Here is a 9,585-nt window from a genome sequence, read left to right on the forward strand (position 1 = left end):
TGTTGTGCATTAAAAACTATAATATACCTTAAATTAGTTATTTTCTAAATAATTCAATTGATTTGTAGATTCTTTTGCCTATTTTCAGGATCCATTTCTAATCTTTGAAGGTAAGGACACTGGGGATTTAATTTCCATTTTTAAGCAAGAAATTGAAAAATATTTATATGCACTGTTGAATTAAATATACAATAATAGGATTAGTGTGTAATACTTAATATATACTTTTATAATATATAAATATAACATAACTACATGTCTATTTCTATTATATTTACACTTTATAGTACCAGTTTCATTGTCTTATATTCTGTACATGCATGCTAAAAATATACTTGTATGGATATATGCATATATAATCATAGATTCAAAATTAAATTTGAAATGTAAATGCTTTGTTAAAAAAAATTTATGTGTATGAGTGTTTTCTTAAAAAATATTATTTACGGGCTGGAGAGATGGCTCAGCAGTTAACACTGACTGTTCTTGCAGCAGACCCAGTTTCGAATCCCAGCACCCACAGGGCGGCTAACAGCTGCCTATAAGGCCAGTTCCAAGGGATCCGACCACCTCTTCTGACCTCCAAGGGCATTGCATGACATGGGTGCACTTACCTACATGCAGGCAGTCCATGCATACACATAAAATAAAAATAAAAATAAAAAATATTTTAAAAACATTATTTTATGTGTATGTATGGACTGTCTGCATGTGTCTAAGTGCAACCGTGTTGTGTTATGACTGAGGAGGTTAGAAGGCGCAGAAGCCCCTGGAACTGGAGTTATAGATGGTTGTTAGCCACCATGTGGGTGCTGGGAATCAAACCCAGGTCCTCTGTAAGAGCAGTCAGTGCTCTTAACCACTGAGCTATCTCTCCAGTCCCATGTATGAGAGTGTTTTACATGCATGTAAATGCATCACATGCATATAGAATCTTCAAAGGAAGAAGATGGGGGTATCGAATCCCCTGGAACTGGAGTTAGGGACAGTTGTGAGCTGCCACATGGGTGCTGGAGAGCAAACCCAGGTCCTCTGCAAGAGCAGCAAGTACTTTTAACCAGTGAGCCATCTCTCCAGCCCCAGTAAACGGGAGATAGAGACATGACAACTACAGGGAAGCCAACAGGCCAGCTAGACTTTGTACACAGTATCATAGCAAAAAACAAGAGACCCAGCTTGGGGAAATGACACAGAAAAGTTGTCCTCTGACTTCTGCATATGTGCGCATGCCCGTACATACACACTTAGAAAGATTTAACAAGAACAGTAAATAATCCTTCTGTAGGCTAGTGGGAAGGAGATAATGACGTGAGTCAGTCTTATCAAAGAGCTCAAATTACAAAATAATGAAGAATTTGGCGTAGCTTTTTTTCTGGTTTTTTGAGACAGGGTCTCCCTGTAACCCCAGCTGTCCTGGATTTCAGAGATCTGCCTGCCTCTTTCTCCTAAGGGTTGAGATCAAAGGTATGTGCTACTATGCCCAGTTTTAAATATTTGGTTAAAAAAAAAAATGCAACTTCTGAGAAGGGTATGGTAGCACACACCTTTAGTCCCAGCACTTGGGAGGCAGAGACAGGTGGATCTTTCTGAGTACAAGGCCAGCCTGGTCTACAGAGTTCCATGCCAGCAGAGGCTACAGAGAGACTGTCTCAAAAAGATCAAAAACAAAGACTTCTGCCACAACAGGAAGGCAGGGCAACCTTTTTCATGGAGAAGTTGCATTTTCCCTAATTTATAGCCTCTAGTCAAGGTTACATAATAGAGCATCCTATATAGTCTTAATTAGAATGTGAGCTCCAAAAAACATAGAAACTTTGTGTTATCAAGCATAGTGACCAGTATATGTGTAGTACTCAAAAATACCTTTTTGAAAGATTTTTATGTGTATGCCATACCCATGTATGTATGTATGGGTACCAGCAGAGGCTAGAATACAGTGATCCCTAAAGAACTTGAGTCCTCAGGAAGAGCAGCAAGCACACTTAACTGCTAAACCATGTCTCCAGCCCTTCACAAATTTTTGAATGAGGGGCTAAGAACATGACTCAGAGAGTAGTTGCCTAGCATGCAAAAGACACCCTGAACACAAATAAATTAATAAATAAATAAAATTTAATAAAAGCCTGGTGTAGAGGCATAGGTTTGTAATCTTAGCACTGGGGAATTAAAGGCAGGTGTTCAAGGTCATCCTCAACTATGCAGGGATCTTAAAACCAGCTGGGGATAGATGAGGTTTGTTTTAAAAAAAATCCCAAAACAAGCCAGGGGTTGTGGCAGATGCCTTTAATCCTAGCACTTGGATGTAGAGGCAGGTGGATGTCTGTGAGATGGAGGCCAGCCTGGTACACATAGTGAGTTCCAGGCCAGCTGGGTCTACAGAGAGACACTGCCTGAAAAAGAAAAAAAAAAAAATTTATCCAAGCTCAAACCTTCACAGTCACAGAGATTTGAGGTATTACAACAGACAGAAGAAACAGCAGATAGAGCCTAACTGTATTTGGTTATATGAAGTTAAAAAAAAGAAAGATGGGGCTGGAGAGATGACTCAGTAGTTAAGAACTACTTCAAGTAGTCTTCTTCTCTTGAAGAAGACCCGGATTCAATTCCCAGCACCCACGTAGCAGCTAACAACCATCTGTAACTCCAGTTCCAGAGGATCCGATGCTCTCTTCTGACTCCACAGGCATTGCATAACACAGTGTACTTACACACATAATAAAAAAAATATATATATGTAAAAGAAAGTCGAACAGTCCTCTGCTTAGGCTATTAAAACTAACCTGTATTTTCTAGGCAAACATTGTATGAAAAAGACATTTACCACTAGTTAATAAAGTCAAAATATAATAAGGATATTAAAAATTAACTATAGCCCTGCTACTTGTGGGTCTGCTCAAAACACTTGGTACACACAAACACCCCTTCTTTTAGTTTATAATAGCTGGCTACACTCTTCTTCCCATCAAGCTTGTAAACTTACATCAAATAGCTCTGAAACCTCATCTTTGCCTCCATAAACACTTCTCAAATTGATGACAGAAAAGAAAATGGAAGCTTCAGGACATGCATTTACCACATGTATCCTATACCCAGGTAGACCTCATAGTTTTCACTAAAAACAAAACAACAAACCTAGTTAAAAGAAATGGGTAAAGGATTCAAATGGATTTCTCTAAGGACAACATACAAATGATCAATAAGCCACACAAGAACACACACACAGTGTGGGGCTGGAGAGATGGCTCATCGGCTCAGAGCACTTGATGCTGCTATTGCAGATGACCTAAGTTTGGTTCCCAGCACCCATAGCCAGTTAACTGTAATTCTAGGGGATCCCATGCCCTCTTTCAGCCTTGGAGGACATGTACATGTACATAGTATACATACTCAGGCCTACACAGATAAATAAAACCTATTAACAAAAAAAAAAAGATGGTTTGAATTTAAGCCAGGCATGGTGCTGCATACCTGTAATGTCAGTACTTAAAGAGGTTAAATCAGGAGGATCTTAAGTTCAAGATCCAATTGGGCTACACAGCAAAACTGTCTTCAAAAATCCCTGTTTGGGGCTAGAGATATGGCACAGCTGTTAAGAACACTGGCTGCTGTTCCAGAGGACATGGGTTCAGTTCCTAGAACACATATGGTGGCTAAGGACTGTCTATAATGCCAGTTCCAGGGGATCCAATGCCCTCTTCTAGCTTCTGCGGATACTGCATGCACATGGTGCACTTACATCTCTGCAGACAAAACTGTCATACACATTTTTAAAAATTCCTATATTACCAATAAGTAAGGAAATGCAAATCAAATGAGATACCCCTTTATTACCAGTTAGAATGGCTACTGTTAACAAACAGTGGACATGAGGGTTCTGTCTAAAATGTCAGCATGCAGGAAGATCAGGAGATCAACAGCAGCTTCAGCTACACATGAAGTTTGAGGGCAGCCTGGAACTCTATCTCAAATATCACCTCCCTCCAAAAACAAACCCTAGCAAAGGAAACCCTTGCCCTTGCCAAAGCAAAGCCTCTGAAGACCGAAACAGGGCTAAAAGATGTCCAAAGACACAGAAATAAAGATCAGCATATCACCCACCTTCTAGCTGTCTCCAAAACAATGCCTCTCCAGAAGCAACACAAGTATCCTCAGAAAAGTGCTCCTGAGAGACACGCTCGATCACTATACCAACAATTCCTCCTGAATTTGCCATGAGAAAGAGAGAAGACATATTTTCTGTAACCACTGCAGATTATCAAGGCCGAAAAGTAGCTCTAAGACAATGGCCAAGCTCAAGAGCCTGATCAGGCTTGATGCAGAGAAGGCACATTCCGGTCTTTAGTATGTTGCCAACAAAATTAGAATTATTTAAACTGAGTCTAGGGCTTGATAATATAACTCAGTGGAGAGAAAGTGCAAGCCTCTGGATTCAACCTCTAGCACTAAATGGACTAACTGGATGGCCAATTCTAAATATTCATGTGCACATGTGGAGGTGTGTATGTGTATCTACACATTTGTTGTTTTTTTGAGACATGATCTCACTATGCAGCCCTGGCTGGCCTAGAACTTGCTATGTATACCAAGCTAGCCTTGAATTCACCAAGGCCCACCTGCCTCTGCCTCCTGAATCAGCAATAAAGGCATATGCCACTAAGCCCAGCAATTCTATATATATTTTTATGGGGGGGTGCTTTTTTTTGAGACAAGGTCTCCCTATAGCCCCAGCTGGCCTAGAACTTGCTATGTAGATGAGGGTGGGCTTGATCTCACAGAGATCCACCTGCCTCCACCTCCCCAGTGCTGGAATTAAAGGTGTGTGCCACCATGCCTGGCTCTAAATATATTTTTTGGCATGAAAAAAGGTTTGCATGTTGGCAAAGCGGAGAAACTCAAACCTCTGCACAATGCTGGAAAAGTGCAGAAACTCAAACCTCTGCACAGTGCTGGAAGAAATGTAAAATGGTTCAGTAAGCTGTGGGAAACAGCGTATCAGTTCTGCACTAAGATTAAACAAAGCCAGGTATAGTGGCATAAGCCTTTAAATCCCAGGAACTCAGGCAGGAGTCCTGGGAGTTCCAGGCCAGCCTGGTCTACATATCCAGTTCCAGGCTAGTCAGAGCTATACATCCTGTCTCAAAACAAACAAACAAAAAAGGAGAACTTAGAAAAAAATTAAAACATCTTATTTGAAAAGAATTACCTATATAATAGAACCACAAACACACAAGTTAGATCTTAGTAGTAACATCCACTATTTCATACTGACCACTAACCAATTTCTGCAATGTGCTAAGAAATACCTTTCTTTCCACCTTTACTCTATTACAATATTTTTTCTAACAAGTCTGACAGTTATCCAGCCTCTATATAACTACCAGACCCCTCAAAATATATGGAGTCCTTATTTCTGTCCGGCAATTTTTCTAAGGATATAGTAATGGAATCAGATACAGCCACAGTACTCAGAATTCAATATATGGGAGAGAGAAAAAAGAAACCACATCATGTAATTTCAGGTAGCAAAAGTACTATGAAATGAAAGCAAGTCAGGTAAGAAGTGAGAGGGTAACTCTCTGAGATGAATGCCACTTACCAGGGCAATAGTAGCCACAACTCTACTGCTCCAAAGAATGCCTGATGTACTGTAGTCACCTACAACTAGCAATACTCCATAATGTATAAGGTAATTTTATGCAGGAAAGTATAAAATGAAGTAAAGATGAGACAAAAAGGGAGAAAAGAAAACAACCTTTTCTTCCTTAGACAAAACAGCATTGTGTATGTTAGCATAATGTATTGTATAACCAAGGAATCACATCAAAAGGAAGTTCTAGTTTATTGAAGTCCACAGCAAAACCCCTCTTCTTCAAGATCCTGGCCTCATACCTTCCAATTTATGATTCTATCGCCCCCTTCAACTCAGTAGCTCTCCAGCTATTCAGTCTGGAACACGGTACTCCCACTGTGGCAGTAAATGACTTTACTATTCACATTGCTCAGGGTTTCTCCCAAGAAAATCAAATACTCTGCTAAGTGTTCTTGCCTGTTTTTGGATTCCCTATCCACTAAACTGCTCAATTATTAACCTACCAAGGTTCTACCATCAAAGCCCACTAAATACCAACAGTTAAAGAGTATGGAGATGAATAGGATTTCTCTAGAAAGTTACTTTTCTGTCAAACTCCTCTGCTTTCCCAAAACACTTGACATCTAATCATACTTGCATTGCTTTATATTTCAAACTCTACATGTTTCATGATTGAATAGATTTATTTATTTTTGAGACAGGGTCTTCCTGTAGCTCCAGCTGGCCTGGAACTCACTATGTAGACTAGACTGGCCTCGATCTCACAGAGCTCCATCTGCCTCTGCTTAAGTGTTGAGATTAAAGGCATGTGCCACCACGCTTTTAACCTCTTATGTTTTTCAGAGTAGACACTCATTATTCATGCTTAATATGAGACTAAAGAGGAACTACAACTTGAATAAGGAGAAAAATTCAAGAAGTTCTAAAGTCCTACTTGGTATATCTGGGTACCAAAATGGGATGGTTTAGTAGGAAACAGTGAAGTAACACTGGCTGATTATGTTCAAACTATAGTTCTGCCCCTAATGACATGAATCTCAAAGAAGTTATTTAGCTTCTCTGGGCTCCATTTTTTCTTTCATTCGTAAAATGGCAAAAATTTTAAGGCTTGGAGTAAAAAACTAAGCTCACGAAGAAAAAAAAAATTAAGAAAGCATGGAACATAGTGCTCAATACATATTTGCAGACTCTATATTTACCATATCTCCATTGGTAAATTGATGGTATCTTATCTCTTAAACCAGAGATTCAAATTTAAGTGTGACGCAAAACTAAAGACAGCAAGATTACTTTGAGTTGACAAGTGGGGGTTGTTTCATGAGTGCTGTAGTAACAGTTGATTAGTATGTACTCTAATAATGTGCTTTCATCTGCCATAATGTATACCAGTTCTTTAATAGGAAATTGTAACAGAATAGTAAAATAGCTATGTTCAAACTCTATAGTTTTGTCACTTTCTTTAATATAATGAGAGGCTGAATAAAAGCCAAGAATTTCATCACATTCTTCAAAAACCAAATATAAGCAAATGCTGGGTTATAGTTATAAGCATTCCTTTCCAACTAGTTTTGATGAAACTAAGGACTGATTCCACTAATTATTCCAATGCAAAATTATACTGAATGAATTGTAATATTCTGTGTTAAGTCAAACCACTCTGCTCAGTTCCCATTTCATATAGACTGAACATAAAATCCTCATATAATAGCTTACAAGGCCTTGGTTGTTCTGTTTACCTCTCTTCCTTCCTGATCTTACCTCCCACAATTCCCTCCTTTGCTAAAAGCTCCAAACACACTATTCCTGCAACAAACCAGCTTTGTCCTCTTCAAGGCCTTTATGAATTCTGTTCCAATGCCCAAAACGTTCCTTTTTCCAGATACTTCCACTGGTAGACTCCTTCACCTGCTTCTAGCCTGCTTAAATATTAGCAGCTTCCTTGACCATTGCAAATTGCCCTATCTCCCAATCCCCTTTCCAGATTTACCTTTTCCTCCTAAGGTACTGATTATTCTCTAACACACAGCCCAACAATACATTAACCTCTATTACTCACTAGGTTTCATGAGGGGACCAGGGAAACGGCTCAGTAAATAAAGGCACTTGCCACCAAGCCTGACAACCTGAGTTCCATCCTCAGGATCTGCACAGAGAGAATTCACTGCCAGAAGTTGTTCACACATCTACATGTGTTTGGTGGTACACACACACACAACTACACACACAATTTTTTTTTAATATTCACGAGGGCAGGGATCATAGACCTATTTCTTTCTCACTGGCTGGGCTAGTACAGAGATCTGCCTGCCTCTGCCTCCCTACTGCTGGTATTACAAGTGTACCACCACACTGGACTGAAGATCTATTTCTTAACATCTAAACAGTGCAAGAGACAGGTACTGAGGCAACAATTAAAAAATAATTTTAGCGGGGCCAGTGAAAGAGACAGGTACTGAGGCAATTAAAAAATAATTTTAGCAGGGCGTGGTGGCACGCGTTGAATCCCAGCACTCGGGAGACAGAAGCAGGTGAGTTCCAGGCCAGCTAGGTCTACATAGTGAGTTCCAGGGCAGCTGGGGCTACAGGGAGACCCTGTCTCAAAAAAGACCAAAAATAAAAAATGAATAGTAATAGTTTTAATGTATCCCACATAAGGCTATATAATACCTGTCCAGGTACAAGGAAATAAATAGTATTTTCACCTCTGAACGTCTAAGAACCTGCATACAGGAGAGGATACAGTTAAGACCCCAGTTAAAAACAAACGATATGCTCGGAAGCCACAGGAAACTGAATGACAGCCTAAAGACGGGCGAAAAGGGAAACGCTAGACGACAGAAAAACTATTAGGATCCCCCTGTCTGACTAGTATGATCATTTTTTCCTATGTTTCTGATACGTGCTTACCATCCACATAAATTATTGACTCCCATCAGGTCTGCTCTCAAGCAGGCCGCAAAAGTTTGTAACTATGGTGATGCTCATCACCGATCTACCCAAGGTTTCACAACGATCAATGACTTTCACAGCCTTCTAATGTGTCAAGTCCTGCTCTCGGGGACCCCCAATTTGGGGGACTGCATCTCCCAAATGCTGCTAGAATCCTCCCACTGGCCCTCCCACCCACGGAGCCCCGCACCCTGAAAATCCCTTCCTCGAGCTCAGTAGGCGCCGCCTCCGGAAAGCCGCCAAGTGGGCCTAGTCCCTATGTGAGAAGCGCGGGAGCCGTGGGAGGGCAGCGAAGCTCGCAAGGATGCCCCCCCTCCGCCGCAAGGCTGCAGGCCGCGCGCTCCTCCCTCCCCCGTTCCCCCCACCCCCGGGCGCCCGGGCCCCGAGCCTCCGCCGGCTCTTTTGTTAAGCGAGGTCGCGGTTCCTCGGGCCTCACCAGGCCCCAAGACCCCACATCTGGAGCTGCCCTACACAAACCTGCTGCTCGGCTGCGGAAGCAGCTGCGCTCCAGTAGGCGGAAAGAACCCCACGGCGCGAAGTACGCGCGGTCAGGGCTATGGCCTGCCGCACTCCTCCTCCTCCGCCCCCTTCACCGCCGCCTCACGGCCCGTTGCTGACAGGGGGAGGGGGACGCACACCTGACATGCGCACTGAGGAGGGCGCGAGGCGAAGGGTGTGGCCTGGGGCTACGGCTCCCAAAAGGCGCCACTGACGCTCGCCCTTGAGATTTCCGGAAAATAACACAGGCGCGTCAGACACGCCCGACCGGAACTTGGATCTGAGTATTGTTTATAGTTCCTGGGGTGAAGGAAGAGCGGAAGTGACAGGAAGCCGCCTAAAAAAAATCCCAAGATAAATAAGGGTTGGCTGGAAACTATATTTACATAAAATATCGACCCTCCCTCAACTCCTGTCCCCAGCGGAAAACGACTCTGGCAACATTTCCCTTCATGCCTCTGACGACATGGTTCCGTAGAGCATGGCTACCTTTAGCTTCCGGAGCACCAGATGACGTCAACCTGACCGAACCCCCCCCCCCGCCCCCG

General features: G+C 42.1%; 1 protein-coding gene across 1 annotated transcript in view; it reads right to left on the reverse strand.

The window, feature by feature from the left end:
* Ddx42 (DEAD-box helicase 42) overlaps positions 1 to 9,236 on the reverse strand; it is a 46,187-nt gene extending 36,951 nt beyond the window's left edge. The window contains exon 1 of the mRNA XM_008846587.3: positions 9,017 to 9,236. The gene's annotated coding sequence lies outside the window, so the exon portion shown is untranslated. The remainder of the gene's footprint in view (positions 1 to 9,016) is intronic.
* Positions 9,237 to 9,585: the final 349 nt, after the last annotated feature.

Source organism: Nannospalax galili, unplaced genomic scaffold, assembly GCF_000622305.1.
Source record: "Nannospalax galili isolate Female #2095 unplaced genomic scaffold, S.galili_v1.0 scaffold1023, whole genome shotgun sequence".
Lineage (NCBI taxonomy): Eukaryota > Metazoa > Chordata > Mammalia > Rodentia > Spalacidae > Nannospalax > Nannospalax galili.